The following is an 11,555-nucleotide window of genomic DNA, read 5'->3' as shown; positions in this document are numbered from 1 at the left end:
TTTCAATTTTTTGTATTTTTGCACTTTATATTGTGCAGTGTTTTTCAACAATAGAGTACCTGTATTATCATACAGTATGACCTGCTTATACATTTTGTACCATATTGTATGACATATAGAAACATTGATACACTTGTCAGCGTTTGAAATTTCAGGAAGACCCCATTACCTGTTTGAGCAGTATTTGTTGTCAGCCTTGGGAAAACCTTAACCAGTGGTTTAATAAATGAGGTATTTGTACTTGTGCTGTCTTTGTTATTCTACCACTGAATGAGAGGGAACCTACTGTATAGATAGATCAATTTTTCGAAGGTGTAACCCATCACTTGTTTATTGCAGTAGTTATGTGCTATAACATATTAACTAATTGTGAAAAGGAGGCAACTTTAGATTAGGGAACATGTGTTGGTTAATACATGTTCAACTATTAGTGAATTAGTAATGATCAAGATGTCACTTTAGTATGGGGAACATATTCTAAGTAACAAAGACTTAATTTAGAGTTATTTGGACACTTAATATTTGTAGTTTTGTGTTTTATGTTCATTAAGTAGTTCATTAAGGGAGAATAACTATTCTTGGGGTACTACAACCTTATTAAGTCCATACTAAGCGAAGCATATTGAGATCGTAATTCATATACAACAACTTCCTTACTTAATACTAATAAGCAAGAATTCTGAGGTTATTGAGGGAAGACTTAGTGGTTTACTGGTTGTTTAATAAAGCCATGCAGAACAAGGCATTAATAACTACTTAATAATGACCAATTAAGAGCCAATATGTTACTAATTTGCATGTTAATAAGCAACTAATTAATGGTGGATAGGTGTACCTTAAAATAAAGTGTTACCACTTTTAATGAGTTTGTTGATTATTATTATTGGGTTATTATTATTTATATTCTCTATCTGGTTGGTTATTTATTTTTTTATTACTCTTTCTATTTGGTGTTAGCATTACTTTCTGTGTGTCTTTTCTTTCTGTGTACACACTGTGCTGTGTGTAATGTGACGGAGGAATTAATTTCCCTGATGGAACCTCCGGAAGGGATGAATAAAGTCCTACTCTAATCTCTCTACTCTCTAATGAGAGAGATATTTGTTGATTCTAGGGGACTATTGGCTTCTACCCGTCTGCCCTTTTTGTCGGATGTTGTTGTTGATGTTGTAAAGATTAAAGATTAAATCTACTTTATTTGTCCACACGTGGGGAAATTATCTTTACACTCTTCACTCTTTTTGCATGTGGTTACAGTCTTCTTGTTAGTCATGCATACACACACAGTTTTTGAATACAGGCCCCTGAACACAACACACTGGGGGCCTGTAGGCATTCACTTAGTAACACATCACACAAACAGTAGGGGGAGGCAGAGTGACGGGTCGCGCACAGGGGGTTGCGCCCCAGGCGAGCAGCTTGTGGGGGGGACGGCGCCTTACTCAAGGGCGCCTCAGCAGTGGCTGGGAGGTGAGCTGACACCTCCCACTGTCAGCTCACAATCTGAGGGATGTCCCGGCGGGAGCGGGATTTGAACCACCAATGGCTGGGTGATCTGTCTCCAAGACATCTGCTCTACCGCTGAGCCACTGCCGCCCCCATGTGACAAAATGTGACAAAGGTGTGAAGTCTGTTATATTAGCATGTCCGAAAAAAATAAACTTAATAATAATAATAATCTTACGCGATGCTTTGTCAATGTAGAGTCCTCAAACAAGGAATCGCTCTGAAAGTTTTACCTGCTAATCCCTAAATTGAAACACCTAACGTATCAACAATTAGCAGCAGATAAAAAAAAGCAAAACACCAGTTCATAATTAAAATTCTAGGACTTTATTTAAAATTAAAAACAAGGGAATAAAAAAATGTGTTACTCAAACTTTTTTACATTTTTTTTTAATTATGAACAGTTATTTAACATTTACTTAACCCTTCAAAGATGAGATTTCAACAGGCTCGCAGTGCTGTTAGCATCAGTATAGCAGCCCGATAAAGAATAAACTTCATGAAATTCAATCATACCAATTACACTGAAAGTGAAAAAAAAAATTCATCAGCTTTGAGTTATAACAAAAACACAGTTGCTACATTGTTCAACATTAACAACAGTATGTTGTTTTATTATGGAACATTTAAACTTGAAACTACAAAATCCAACACGTGTACCTGGTTTTTCAGTACCACAGTGAAAGTCAAGAGCTGAACATGTGACAGGAAAGTAAACAAAAAAAAAAGTTGCGTCATGTCAAACGCTAGTTTACTCAAAACCAAAGACACTTCTGTGGTGTTTCAATCAACCTGGTACAAAGTGGAACACGTCAACAACTTCTCACCACACTTCTTCTTTCTCAGCACTCTTTCCTCCTTCCTAAAATCAATCGGTTGTGACCTGATGAAAAATCCATGAAAACGTCAATTCATGTTTGACATACGACAGATTAAGTTTTATCTCTGACCGCATCAAAATTTGAATCTTCCATCTGACCACAAACATGCAGGCTCACACCTGATAGCTGAGAGATGTGTTAAAGGCAACTCTATGAACAGACACCGGAGTGTTCAGTCTGTGTATTTTAAGTACAGTACCTGCATTTAATGGAATTGAGTTTATGAACATTTACTTCTTCAATTCTACCAGATGTTATTTGTGTATGTCAGATTGCAAACACTAAGTCATAACAGAAAACCAAAGTGACCCATCCATAGTTATATACCAGTGAACCTAACTCCTAAATTCAACTTCAAGGTGCTTCCGCTTTATTTTAGCAATTAGCATTTTGGAAACTAAAAGTAAAACTGAGCAGCCAAATCTGTCCAATTTATATTGCTATAGTGACTGGTTCAGTTATTACAGCAATGGGTAGTTGATGTTGTCACATTCGGCAATCGCCTCAACTGGCCAGCTCATGTAACAATACTAAACTTAACCATTAAAAATAGGGATAAACTCCCAAAAGGTAGCACATCTAAAAAATTAATCAAGGGAGGACAAAGTACTCACATTTCCACTTTTTTTTATTTTGGCACACACCAAAAATGAACGCTTACGCGTTTCGGCTATGAGCCTTCATCAGAGCATTCAAATCACATAAATTCAACTCACTTTAAAGGGTAGGGATAGGGAGGTAACCAACAGCTGAGACGATCAACAAGCTCCAATTAGATTACAGACAAGTTGAGGCATAGATTAACAAGATGCATTCAATACATAGTGCCAGAATATTATAGACAGTTTTAACCCAAAAACATTTTAAGCTATAATCATCATTTAGTCCATTTGGTGTCTGAGTATTGAGTCCATATATCCACTGTATTTCTTTTTGTGCCAGTTTTGTTAGGATATCCCCCCCTCTGGTGGACATTTCAATTTTCTCAATCCCTGTGAATTTGAATGAAGAAGGTGATCCATTATTCGCTTCAGCATAATGTTTCTCAATTGCATAGTCCATGTTTCCTGTGCGAATTGCAGTTTTGTGCTCAGATATTCTTTGTTTTGGTGGTCGCTTGGTTTGTCCGACGTACGCCAGACCACAGGGACATAATAACATGTAGATGATATGTGTTGATTTGCAGTTAAAGAATTCACAGATAGGAATCTTCCGTCCAGTGTGGGGATGGTTGAATGATTTCTTATCTGATGTATTGTTGCAACAGGCACAGTTACCACATCTGTCCATACCAGTACTTTTCAGCCATGTGGTCTTCTTTGGAACTATATTCTTCTACATGACAGTATCTTTGATTGTGGGTAGTCTTCTGAAATCAACAAGGGGTGGGGATTTGCAGAGGTCCTTTACAGATGGCTCTGCTTGTAACACATGCCAATGTCTATTGAGTATCTTTTTGATTTCTGATGCACAGTGGTTGTATTCAGTAGAGAAAACAGCCCGACTTGGGTTTTTTGTTTTTGGTGCATTAGACAGAAGGTCAGGGCGGGGGGTGTTCTTGGCATGTTGTATAGCTTTCTGGATAGAATTAGAAGAATAGCCTCAGTCCTTAAATGGAGTACTTGCTTCGAGCAAAATCATCAGGGTTGGAGAAATTGCGTTTGAGCCTCAGAAATTGACCTACTGGGATGTTTTCTTTTAAGTGTACAGGATGATTACTCATAGCATGCAAAATTGAATTTCGTTCCATGTCTTTTCTGAAAATAGATGTTTGAATCATGCCAGTTTCATCCTTGTATATGGTTAGATCCAGATAGTTGATTTTGCCCATACTTTGTTCACAAGAGAATTTCAGGAAACTTGAGTTGTTGAGATATGATATAAACTCCATTAATTCAGACTGTGTAGATTCCCCAAATAACATAATGTCATCAATGTATCTTTTATATAACTTTATCTTTGAATAAAAGGGGTTATTATTAGGGTCGTGTATCACTTCTTCCCATTTTCCTACAACCAGTCCAGCCACAGAAGGCGCTGTTGCTGTCCCCATTTCAGTCCCAGCTTGTTGGAGGTACCATTTGGATCCATATTGCATATAATTGTGACTCAGAACAAGATGCGACTCAGAACAAGATGGGAGGCTGTAAATGATTGGAGTGACAGTACTTGGTCTAGCACTCTATAGTAAAAACACATAGTTGATGCGCACCCTCTTTTCTTCTTATCTAGTGATGAGCTTTTTGAAGTTGCTGCTCTCACTAAAAGGAGGACAATTACCTCCACGATGGCCTCACCATTTGAAGAATTTAATCACCTCACTGAAACAAGAGCAGAAACATTCTGCTATACTCAGGAAGATGTTGATAACATTCTGTTGTCCCATACTGCATTTGAAGATTTGGTCCAAAATGAAAATCTGGGCATGGATATCAAAAGCCTGTTTTCTGAACTGGAGGAAGCAAGGGAACAAGAGACTAGACTACTGTGGCATGCTGTTACCCTGTCAGAATACAGACGGCAACAGCTCGTTCCCAAAGGCCTGCGAGTAACCTGCTTAATTCCAGCCTTGGGCATGGATGATCTGGAGTTCATGAAGAGGTGGGAACAAATTTTAAATAAATGTTCATTAGATTTGGAGCTTTTGATCATTGAAAAATCTAAAACTGACCGTGTTAAGAAACTTGAAACAATTAAGATGCTTGTGACTAAAGTGCACAATCTTGAAAAGTCAGAAGAGGTCATCCAATTGGAGGAGAAAATGATGATATCACTAGAAACATTCAAGATACAATTGAACCAATATAAGCTGAAGAAATACCAACGTGATATAGAACACTATAAAGAAGGAAATGTGTATCCATGGCAAAAGGCCAACCTTCAAAGTGAACAACAGAGACCTAGGGCCAAAACAGATAGCCCCCGTTATGTTGATTACTCATCTGACACTGGCAAGTCAAGCACACAGAGTGAGAGTGAGGATCTCCCAATCAGACATTTTTGGACAAACCCGCCCACAGCAACATGGAAGAGGAAAACGAGTTGGGGCAAACGTGGAAAGGGGGCAGCCCAGGAGGTCCCCAAGACAACTCAATCACCAGTAGTAAATCTGTCCAAAGTCCCCCTCACCCCCTCTCAAACCTCAGTCCTAAGCAAAGGTCTCTCATTTGCAGTGACCAACAAAGTCAATGCTTTCAACTTAAAGGTGGACACATATAAGTTCATGAGACAACTCCATTTGAAGCATTTTTCTCCCCACCAAAGAAGTACACCATACTCTACTGAACAGATATCAAATGAGGAGACTGTGGATGTTGCAAAAAAACACTCATTTTCATCCAAAGTCATCATTTTGCCCCTCAACTAATCTAAGTCCTGTAATTGTAACATTTAACAAACTTGTGGAACACGACCTTGATGAAATGCAAAAGAAAGATAAAAGCCCCAATGATTCAAACTTAACATATGAGGAGCACCGTGCACTAGAGGAGTTGGAGAAAAATCCAGAAATAACAATTTGTTCTGCTGACAAAGGAGGTGTTGTTGTTATCTTGGATACTGAATACTATCATCAGAAAATGCTTGAAAACCTGAACAGCCCTACCTACAGGCAACTTGTGAGAAATCCTCTGAATGAATACAAATTTGAAATTGATAATCTATTGAGTGTTGCTTTGGAATCAAATTGGATCACAAAAAAAGAACATGAATTTCTGACCAATCAGTATCCTGTCACTCCAATCATTTAGTCTCCCAAAAATCCATAAGCACCCTACAGAACCCCCCCTCAGACCAATTGTCTCAGGATGAGGCTCTCTCTTACACTTCCTGCCACACACTGCCATCTGTATACTCATAAAAGAAAAACAAATGCCAAAATGCTGTCAGTTAACTACTCACACTTTCAATGTCCAGGGGCGTGAAACCACACCCCGAAATACACTTTCGTATAGGGATGGTGAGGATGAGGAAGATGGGAAGACCCACAGATACTGGAGTGAATTGTAAAGAAAACAGAATGCATACACACACCACCTGGATGGACATGAAGATGTGCCTTCGGCATGTGGACACCTGAAGTGAATGTAGCCCAGTTGAGAAAAACGAGAGGTGTAATCTAAAGGAGCCCTTAAATTCTTAATATAGTATTTAAGGTCCTAAGGTATTCATTTTAATATTGAAAAGACTGATTTAAACAGAGATTACGGAGGGTGGTCCAATGTGGTATGAGTGGATGCTGGGGATTGGTTGTGAAGGTGTTCTGTTCCGTGCCACCTGCGGGCATTGGCTGGGGGGGCGGAAGAGATGGCGGGAAAAGAAAGGAGGAGGAGGAAGGAGAAAAAAAGAGAAGAGAGATGGATTGTGGGAAAAAGATAGAGAGTGGACGAACTACTACTCCTAACATTGAGATAAAAATTTATTTTGCGGTGGGCAAGTAGCTCATTGTTTTGTGGAAACGGTAACAGTGAGAGGAGTAAACACTGGGTCCCGGTGTGTCAGCGGGGATCAGCGGAGCGAGAGGTGGACTGGCCGGACGACCCTCGCATCTACGAGACGTCAGTTTGGAGGAGGTTGTCGCGGAGAGACTGTTTCCCTTCACGGTGGCCGTTGGACACGTTTGGTGCAAGTACTGTATGGGGAGTTGATGCTACAGCGTCTAATAGAAGCTGTGAGTTGTTCGGTAATTGTCGGATGCTACTGAGGACCGCGTCATCACCACACGGAGCGACACACAGGCCTGCATCGTGGGTTGTGTGTGTGTGTGTGTGTGTGTGTGTGTGTGTGTGTGTGTGTGTGTGTGTGTGTGTGTGTGTGTGTGTGGGCCCACAAAGTGTGTTAAAGGTGTAAAGTTATTTTTTCAAGTCCATTTCAATACCATTATACAATTTATGGGTTGGTAATACCATTCCTTTTCACACACACACACACACACACACACACACACACACAGTACACACACACACCCCACCCACGATGCAGGCCTGTGTGTCGCTCCGTGTGGTGATGACGCGGTCCTCAGTAGCATCCAACAATTACCGAACAACTCACAGCTTCAAGTAGACGTTGTAGCATCAACTCCCCATTCAGTACTTGCACCAAACGTGTCCAACGGCCGTGAAGGGAAGTTGAAAGCATTGACTTTGTTGGTCACTGCAAATGAGAGACCTTTGCTTAGGACTGAGGTTTGAGAGGGGGTGAGGGGGACTTTGGACAGATTTACTATTGGTGATTGAGTTGTCTTGGGGACCTCCTAGGCTGCCCCCTTTCCAGGCTGTACCAACCAATCTACCCGTTCCACTGGTACTAAGTGTGATGGCCCATCATAATCAGACTCTGATACGATTGAGGCGTCATCATCAACCATCAGTGCTGGATTTTGAGCTTTTCTTTTCTGTGTTCTAGTCTCAACCCTGGGTGTCAAATCTGGCTCATTACTGCTGACTCGCAGTCTCACTAGCTGACCAATGGGTAACAGATGATTGCGATGCACTGTCTTCACCACACCAGGTCCAACTTCTGGTTTCACCTGATAGACTGGAAGGTTAGGCATCTTTCACACCACAAGGTAGGGCACTGACCTCCATTTATCTTTCAGCTTATGCTTCCCTGTTACTCCAAAATATCTCAACAACACCTGATCACCTTCAGCCAGGACTTGCTCCTTAACCAGTTTGTCATGGGCATGCTTGTTTCTGTAGTGATTCTTGTCCGCAGCTTCAGTCGCAAGAAAGTATGCCTTCTGGAGGTCTGTTTTCAACTTGGTAACGTACTGCTGATGCGTCACACCCTTATCACTCTCCTCCGGCACCCCAAAACAGATATCAATTGGTAGGCGGGCCTCTCTCCCAAACATCAACAGGTAGGGGGAATAACCAGTTGCCTCATTTCGGGTGCAATTATAGGCGTGCACCAAGTAACTAATACTCTGACTCCATTTCTGCTTTTGCTTTGGATCCAGAGTTCCAAGCATGGATAGAAGGGTGCGGTTAAATCTTCCGGGTTGTGGATCCCCCTGAGGGTGGTAAGGTGTAGTTCTTGACTTACGGATCCCCAACGTCTTCAAGAGGTCTTGAATTAGCTTACTCTCAAAAGCACGGCCCTGATCTGAATGAATGCGGGCTGGCAGTCCGTAATGTACAAAGTACTGCTCACAAAGAATCTTGGCTACGGTCGCAGCCTTGCAGGGAACGCTTGGGCGTATCTCGTAAAATGATCGGTCACAACAAGTATGTTTGATAATCCTTGAGAATCAGGTTCAAGCGACAAGAAATCAATACAGACCAGGTCCAGGGGACCTTTACTGGTTATATGGTTCAACAATGCTGCTCTCTGAGGAAGTGTCTTTCCTGCAACACATCTGCCACAGTTCTGTATGTATTGCGCCACCTCAGCTCTCATCTTTGGCCAATAAAACCGTTCCCTCACCAGTTCAATAGTCTTATCAATACCCAAATGTCCAGATTCATCATGGAGAGATTGGAGTACACTGGGAACATACACTTTGGGAAGGACAAGTTGATGTACCCTCATACCAGATGGTCTTTCCGTTATTCGGTAAAGCAACCCACCCTCAATTAACAGCTTCCTTTTCTCTCGCTGCAATAGGGTGATGGCAGGGTCCTCACCCTTAACTGAATGGATTGGACACCCTTCTTTGACTGCCTTCTTCACTGGTGAGATGACCAAATCTGTATCTTGAGCTCGGATAAGGTATTGGCAACTTATCTTGCTCAAACCACCCATATCCACTTGAGTGGGGAACACATAACATTCAGGAAGGGCTTCAGGGGAAACCCCCAATGCTTCGGCACAGTTGAAAAACTCCATTGCCTCATTCCCATATCTGATCGGCTTACACAGTGCTTTGACTTTTTCAGACGAAAGATGCTGCCATTCAACATCTGAATCTGGCATAGGATTGCATGACAATGAATCGGCATCAATGTTGCTGACCCCGGGCTTGTACTGGAGAGTGAAATTGTATGTAGAGAGTGCAGCAAGCCAGCGATGACCAGTCGCATTCAACTTAGAGGTGGTAAGGATGTAGGTTAGGGGATTGTTTCAGTCTTCACCGTGAAATTTGCCCCATACAAATAGTCATGAAATTTATCAACCACAGCCCATTTCAGCGCCAAGAATTCGAGCTGATGGACTGCGTACTTCTTCTCAGATGAACTCAACTTCCGGCTTGCAAATGCGACTGGTCTCAGCCCTTCCGGATGTTCTTGATTGAGCACCGCCCCCAAACCCTTGAAGCTGGCATCGATGTGTAACACATAAGAATTGGAGGGGTCGGCAAATGCTAGCACAGGAGCACTTGTGAGGCACTGAATGATTTTCTGGAAAGCCTCTGTGCAGGACTGATTCCACCTGTCCCCAAGGGGTTCATTCACCTTGTAGTAGGTCTTTTCTAGAATCTTAGCTCTCTTCTTTTTTTGGGTCGGGGGATAACCCTTGCAGAGTTCTGTGAGTGGTCTTACTATGATGGAGTAGTTTTTTATAAAACGCCAGAAATACCCACAGAACCCAAGAAAAGACTGTAACGATGGAAGGTCAGTGGGCTGATTCCAGCTGGCTACTGCGCTGATTTTGGCAGGGTCCGTGGCTATCCCATTCTCAGAGACGATATGTCCCACATAGGTGACTTGTGGTCTGCAGAATTGACACTTGTCTATGGACAACTTCAGACCCATCTCCTCCAATCTGTTAAGTACCTTGAAGAGTCTGTGTTTGTGTTCCTCCAAGGATTTCCCAAATACAATTAAATCATCTAGGTACACAATGACTTCTAACATGTGCATGTCCCCCACTGCTTTCTCCATCAGTCATTGAAAAGTCGCCGGGGCCCCTGTAATCCCTTGTGGCATCCGTTCAAACTGATGGGCGACGCATAAGGGCTCCTAGATTCCTTTATCAATCCTGCTGCCAAAAGCCCTTGAAGATGGCGTCTAAGGTCATCTAGATCAGAAGGTGAAACGTGCCGGGACCTTTCTCTGAATGGGGTATCGTCATTTAGTCGAATACGGTGTGTCACTCCCTTCGCTTTTCCAACGTTCCATTCACCAGTCGAGAAAACATTGGATCTCTCAGCAAGTTTCTGGCTTAGTCGCTCTTTCCATTCATTTGAGATAGGGCAATCTCCCAAATCAAATAGTAACACATCCATCTTTGGTGGGGGCTCTGTTTTGGTGCTTGACCCTTCTCTCACCATGTCAGCTACCTGCAGGTGGGCAATCACGGTGCCCTTAGGGATCGAAGTTGTCTTTAAAGACTCATTCCTCAACAACACGAGAAACTGTTTCTTGTCCAGGTTTTTGGCAAACAAGACAGTCGGCTGGACAAACACACTTGGAGGAAGAGCATGTGAATGGGCCCGTTCTGTGATGAGGATGCTGTCCTCTACAATGTGCTTCCCTATAACACTACAAGCAACTATATGTTCGCTGCCAGCCGAAATCACCAGGGGCCCAGGGCCAGACCACTTCACTTCACCTACAGGACCCTCAACAGGCTTGACTTGGTGAAGCGTGGTGGCACGTAAAGGAGGGGGCATCCCCGGAACACCTACTCTTGCTGCCCCAATGTTAGTGATGACCCCTGTGGGACTGACAGGTCTGATTTTGTGCACATTGGTGCCAATCAAGACAGGGATGTTATCGGAACAACGAGGATCTGGGCAAACCAAAGCAAGAACTTTGACTGACTTGGCCTTGCCAGGGTTCTTCTCTAGGATTTCCAACTCGACTTGGATATAGCCTCTGTAAGGATAGCTACCCTCTGATTCACTAAGGCCCCAAATGGATAGGCCGCTGACTGGGTGCAAAGGCACATGTGACAAGTTCTTGACATACCAACTGTCAAATATTATCGTGACCTGTGACCCACTATCCAGGAGAGCCGTGCAGGTTTTGCCCTCAATTGCCACCCAAGCAGTAGAGGGTGGACCTACTAATCCATCTGGAAGACTATTATCCTGAACTTTCAGAGAACTCCTCCACACGCTTGCATGAAATTGAGGGCTTTTTGCACCCCCATCTTCCCTTGGATCTTCCAGGTTGGCCCTCCGCTGCCGCTGAGAACGGATTAATTTCTGTATGACCTTCTGAGAATTTTCCGGAGCACCACATTTAACGGCAAAATGTCCATCTTCACCACATCGGTAGCAGA

General features: G+C 42.6%; 1 pseudogene; it reads right to left on the bottom strand.

Moving 5' to 3' along the window:
- Window positions 1-5,287: 5,287 nt before the first annotated feature.
- Window positions 5,288-11,555, bottom strand: part of LOC137602418 (band 3 anion exchange protein-like) — a 40,790-nt pseudogene continuing 34,522 nt past the window's right edge.

The sequence above is a fragment of the Antennarius striatus genome, chromosome 10 (genome assembly GCF_040054535.1).
Source record: "Antennarius striatus isolate MH-2024 chromosome 10, ASM4005453v1, whole genome shotgun sequence".
Taxonomy (NCBI): domain Eukaryota; kingdom Metazoa; phylum Chordata; class Actinopteri; order Lophiiformes; family Antennariidae; genus Antennarius; species Antennarius striatus.
The sequence above is the reverse complement of the archived record's forward strand: the minus strand, read 5'-3'. Positions and strand labels throughout refer to the sequence as shown.